Genomic DNA, 6,260 nt, shown 5'->3' with positions numbered 1-6,260 from the left:
CAGGACTGGGAACGGGCTCGGGGACAATGTGGGAGCCGCGGGTCGTCCACCGCTGCCGCAGAGCGAGAACGGAGTCTGTCTCCAGGTCTGTTGCGAACGCTGTATAAATATCTAAAAGGCGTGTGTGAAGAGGAAGGAGCCAGGCTCTTCGCAGTGGTGCCGAGCAATAGGACAAAAGGCAATGGGCAGAAACTGATGCACAGGAAGTTCCACCTGAACACGAGGAAGAACTTCTTCACTGTGCAGGTGACTGAGTGCTGGAACAGACTGCCCAGAGAGGTTGTGGAGTCTCCCTCACGGGAGATACTCAAGAACCGTTTGGACACAAGCCCGTGCCACATGCTCTTGGATGATTCTGCTTGAGCAGAGAGGTTGGACCGAATGACTTCGTGTCTTGCATCCTGACCCATTCTGTGGCTCTCTGAAGCGCTGCCAGCGGGGGCCCGGCGCGGCCCCTGTGGTCGCAGCCCAGCCCGCACGCCGGTGCTGCCGCTGCCCGCCCGGGGCGCGGTGCAGGTGCGGCGCTGGCGCCGTGGGCTGAGCAGGCGTCGAGGAGCAGCTGTTTGTCCCGCACTTTGCTGAACTGAAAGCAGACTCGAAGCAGGTTTTTTTTTTTTTTTTCCTCTGTCAGACGTTTCCTCCCCTTCCTTTTGCATTCCGTTTTAATGAACGTCATGTGCTAGAGGTTACGTAACTCTGCGTTCTGTGCAGGGTCTACGGAGATGTGCTGATTATCTCTGTTGAGAGGGAAGGCAAGTGACGTGAGATGATGTCTTAGGGAACTACGGTTTTAAAGTACACACTGAATGTTTGCAGTTTCAGGTCAAGATCACCAATGTAAAAGACAGTGGCTAATGTGCTTTACTGACCTGGTAGAGGCTATCTTAAGTAGATTTTGTCTCCGAGGTTTTGGGAAACAAGTTAGAGACTAAAATAAAAGCACTAACTTTATCCATCATCCTTTCTATTTAACATGCTCCAAGTACAGAGCATTTGTGCTTGGTGGAAAGCAAGAGGAGAAATTTCAGTGAGAGCTCCTGTGAACCAGCAACCTACTTTATCTGAAAGAGTAAGTTATCTTTAGTTCAATGGCTGTTGAAATGTCTGGTGGCTCACAGCTGCACTGTACTTATACGCAATTCCAGGGGTGATATACAACAATATAACAGGCATCTTGTAATGATCCCAATGTTACGGCAGAAAGATCATTATTGTTGAACCTGATGGTTGTTAAAACATCAGTATGTGAAACCTAGCTGTCTTTAGTACAGAAGACAGTAATAGCTTGACCAGCACTCTCTTCTGTAGAAATACAGTTGTTTTTCAGGTGAATCCTATTTTTAGTGTCAGGAGAGAAGGGCTGTAGTCCATATAATAATCATTTCACTATGAAATTTTTTTTAAAGAACACTATATTTAACAAAAATTACTTTCTGAAAAGGTTTGAAGTTTGTCGCAGAGTATTCCATTAGCAAATACCTGTTTGTGGTTCTGTGCAGACTTTATGGTTGCCATTATAAGCTGACTTTTGTAAAGTAATCATGGCAGTGGATCCTAAATAAATGTAAGCAATTATCACTTCCCTTAGCAAAAAATACCAAGCATCAAAAATGAACAGCAGGTTGATTATGTGTGTGTGAAATGATCATAGCAGTTAAAAAAGTTAATACATGTTCACTGCAGTAACCCCTAAGGTGAGATGCTTTGCTTTGAGAACATCAAAGCACTTCAACCTGAAATGATACAATGAAGTGCATTGACAGAATGCTGTGAAGGGCTGATCTAACTTCTGGTACATGTGATATGCACATGGGAAAATCCAGACAAATAAAATCACTTTTTATTTAATTTTAGATTATACACACAATTATTTTTTTTGTGGGGATAGTTTACAAAAATCACTAGTATTTAAAATGCCTTGGAGTTTATTACAAAAGCATCCCTTGTTTCCTTAGTCTGGTACACCACAAAGTTCTCAATGTCAAGCAAAACAGAAGAAGGAGGCAGCCTTCAGGTAATACTTGCTGGTTATGTCCAATGCATGTTTTGTGCTTCCATCTTGGTGAAGTGGGAGTAGATGAAGAATTATGAGGAACTTGCTTCAGTATTAATTATGGAGTGCCTTTGTTCATGTAATAAAGGTAGAACATGTCAATCATACTTGACTTAAATAGGCTGCTTTGTTTAAAAAAACTTCAGCTAACCCTGTACCAGTTTAGGGTCTAGTCATTTGACTTGCCTGCTATTTTTGTCTTTCCAAAAAGATGTTACATTAATTTTGAAAGTACCAATGTATTTTGTATGAGTTTGTAATACAGGATGTCTATTTTTACCCTGCAGAAACTCATACTAAAGCATTATGAATTTTTTAAGGATAGTCAAGAGGAGAAGTGAGCAAAGTTGTCCTCTGCTGTTTGGCTTAAAAAAAAAAATCATGTAAAAGAAATTTTGACTGGCATAAGCAAAAAAGGCATCTCTACTCTTTGAAGTACTGTGTGAGCAAAGGTCGATTAAGTCAAATGTAAAAGCATGATTACCAATAAGTTCAGTTAATAATGTAGTCTAATGCTCTAGATAAGAGCATTATTAAAGCATGCTAAATAAAAACAGATTTAAGTTATGTCTCCTTTGTTTGCTCTAAAGAATTTGAAGTGTGTAGAATTACTTATTGACCTGTTTGTACAAAATTATAATTGTTTATCATTTTCTGAATAGCAGAGAATTGTACTCTCCCTCAAAAAGTGTCCTAAGTCCGTTGTGGAAATGGTCATCTGCTGCAAGACATCTTCATAGCCTTGCCCCAAGAAGGAGGTATCTCATATTGTTTCTGAAGATTATTCTTTACCTCTTGCCTTGCTTAAAGTATTGCTGATTTTTCAGGAACTTACCATTGCTTTGGATGTCCTTCTTAATGGAAGTAATTGGTGCAGGGAGAAAAGGGAGAGATCTCAAAGTACGCAAATACCTTCATAAATAGAAAGAAGGTGACCTTCAGGTAGGCTGAAAATGATACACATAGTGTTTTTTTTTTTTACTCACTGTGAATATGGAGGTTCTTGTTAGACTGAAACAGATGAGATTCACTCTTGGTTTTGGTTGGGTCATGGAGGGGGGATTATATTAATGTTCTGCATGTATAAATTAAATGTGATTGTCAGTAGGCATATGGAAAAAAGTGGCTGACTCGGTATGAACCTGTGAAACAGTGCATCACTTTAGAAACTTGTCCTCTTCCTGCTCTGAAAAACAGTGCCCACTCCTTTCCACCCACAGTCCCCAGAAATAAGGTGAAAATATCCATCAAATCTATACATTCTGAATTCTGTGTAAAGAATATTGATGTGTTATTTCATTTGTAATATTACAAATTACAGCTAAAGTAGCTGAATGAAGCACAGATGTGAAATTGAACTGAAATGCTTCATTATGCACTGAAATACATTCATAACAGAGCACAAAAGATCATCTCAAAGGTGAAAAAGAAGAGATGCAACATTGGTGAAGTACCAAGTGTTCTAACTGATAAGATACATTAGAGATAAAGAGTCAAAAACAAATTCTCCAGTGTGTATGTAGGCAAGCATTGGCTTCCAAATGAAGGAGTGATTGTTTTTAGGAGTGATGGAGAGCTGTTAGCTGTGTTCATTATCTGGAACTGACTGGATCTGTTCAGTAATATGAGTATAGCAACAGGCAAGGCAGATTTAACTAGTAGAGGTTAAGTTTTAATAGGAAACAATTATTATCTAGTTGATAATTACAGGGAACAGGATAGAATCTAGAAACACTTACATGTTGCTAGCCACTAAATTATTTTGAAGAGCTTTTTCTTAGTCTCCTTGCTCTTATCATAGAGCATTTTTAAGGTTGAGAATTTAAGCAGAGAATTTTTAAGGTTGGAAAAGTCCTTCAAGTCCAGCCATGAACTTAGCACCATGACCATGTTCACCATTACACCATGTCCTCAAGTGCCATATCGATACATTTTTTGGAACACTTCCAGAGATGGTGACTCCACCACTTTCCTGGGCAGTCTGTTTCAATGCTTTACAATCCTTTCCTGCTCCCAGAGAGGATAACCATTATCTTTTAAAATTTTTTGTGATTATTTTAGCTGTATGGTCTGATCCTGGAAGTCATGCTGTACAGCTTACTTAGTAGTAAATACTTTTTTAGCAGCCTATAAAAATGCATTTGGGAGTGAGGAGCCTGTCTTTGTCTGAAAACCTCTGTTTCTGCATAAATGTCGGTAATCTGTGACTCAATTCATTGCTTGTATTGCCTTATCAATAATACTAAATGAACACAATATGATTTATATAAACTTAAAAGCTTATTTTTTAGCTTACGACACCTCTGATGTCCTTGCCTTTCCACACCGTGTGTAGATTGGCATATATTTGTTACCTTCCCTAAGTGCATGGATTGTCCTGTTAAAAGGTATATTCCTAAGACTGACTTTCCTACAAATCATAAAATTATCAAAGTTGGAAAAGACCTGTAAGTCCAACCTTTGAATAAACACCACAACGTCAACTAATCCATAGCCCTAAGTTGCACGTCTAGTCATTTATTGAACGCTTCCTGGGATGGTGACTCCACTACCTCCCTGGTTAACCTGTTCCAATGCTTAACCACCCTTTCAGTGACAAAATTCTTTCTCATGTCCAACCTGAACCTGCCGTAGCACGTCTTGAGGCTACGTCTTCTTCTCCAATTTGGAAGAGGCTGACCCTTGCCTGCTACACTCTCCTTTCAGGTAGTTGTAAGAGAGTTATACGGTCACTCCTGAACCTCCTTTCCTCCAGGCTATGCACCCCCAGCTCCCTCAGCTGCTCCTTATAAGACTTGTGTTCCAGACCATTCATCAGCTCCATTGGTCTGCTCTGGACACACTCCACACTCCTCAATGTCCCAGGCTGGGATCTGTTGTTGACTCCCAGGCCTTTTTTGGCTGGGCAGCTTTCTAGTCTCTCTGCCCCAAGCCTGTAGCAGTGAATGGGGTTGTTGCGACCCAAGGACAGGACTCAGCACCTCACCTTATTGAACCTCAATCCACTTGGCCTCAGCCCATTGATCCAGCCTGTCCAGATCCCTCTGCAGACCCTTCCTGTCCTCCATCAGATCAACTCTCCCACCTGACTTGGTGTCATCTGCAAATTGAGGGGTACTTGATCCCATCGTCCAAATAATTGATGAAGTCAGTAAACAGGACAGGCCTGGCGAACTGCAGCAGTGACCGGCTGTCAGATGGATGTAGCTCCATTCACCAACACTCCCAGCCCAGCCGTCCATCCAGTTTTTAACCCAGCAAACTGTACCTGTCTAAGACATGAGCAGCCAGTTTCTCCAGGAGGAAGCTGTGGGAGAGAGAGTATCAAAGGCTTTACTGAAGTCCAGGTAGACAACATCCACAGCCATTCTCTCACCTGCTAGGTGGGCCACTTGGTCAAACCTAGAGACTTAATTTTGGTGGAACCCATTCTGCTCCACTAGACATGTTAGACAGTATTACTGTTGCTGTGATTTTCAGAGATGCATGCCTGGCTCCCCATCAAGCTTTTACTTGATGGCTCTTTAATTTGCCATCACCTTATTTTCAAATTTATGATTTGCTCTGGTTAAATAAAATGTAAATTGTTTGGAATAGTTTTGTATGCTCGTTAAAGATTTTACTTAAAGTGTTAAAAATTTTGTGAAATCAAAAGAATAATGAATAATTATATTAACTCTTAATAAAAAATTCAATGGATAAACAATTCAATTCTGCAGACAGTATTGTGTTTGAAAACAAATAAAGCTAGAGCATATTCCTGCTGTCTCATGTAAGTAAAATACATCTGAATTGGTGAGAATTGTTATGTAAATAAGAACAGCAATGGCCTGCTACTCCATTTGTAGGCCAGTCAGGTTTTCTAAAGGTAAAGTTGTTCTCTGTAGAAATAAATCCTCAACTTGGAACCAGTTTACATCCCAAAAAAATAAAGAATCTAGGTTCAATCTTTCAGTGACCTTTAATTTCGCATAAACAAATGATTAGCGAGTAAAAATCAGAGTTCTGCACAGAACAATCTTTTGGGTGAAATAATGAAGATGAATGCAGCCCCCATATCCAATTACGTTATGTATTTTTTGTTTACGTTAACAGTGAAAAAAGTGAATGGATTTCAGTAACTGATACAAGTATTTTAATTAGGCCCATTACTAGAATTCATTTTTTCTTAAATGAAATCACACTTTTTGCCAGTCTTAAATTAATT

This window comes from Aphelocoma coerulescens (genome assembly GCF_041296385.1).
Source record: "Aphelocoma coerulescens isolate FSJ_1873_10779 chromosome Z unlocalized genomic scaffold, UR_Acoe_1.0 ChrZ, whole genome shotgun sequence".
NCBI classification, from domain to species: Eukaryota; Metazoa; Chordata; class Aves; order Passeriformes; family Corvidae; genus Aphelocoma; species Aphelocoma coerulescens.
This window is presented reverse-complemented; position numbering follows the sequence as displayed.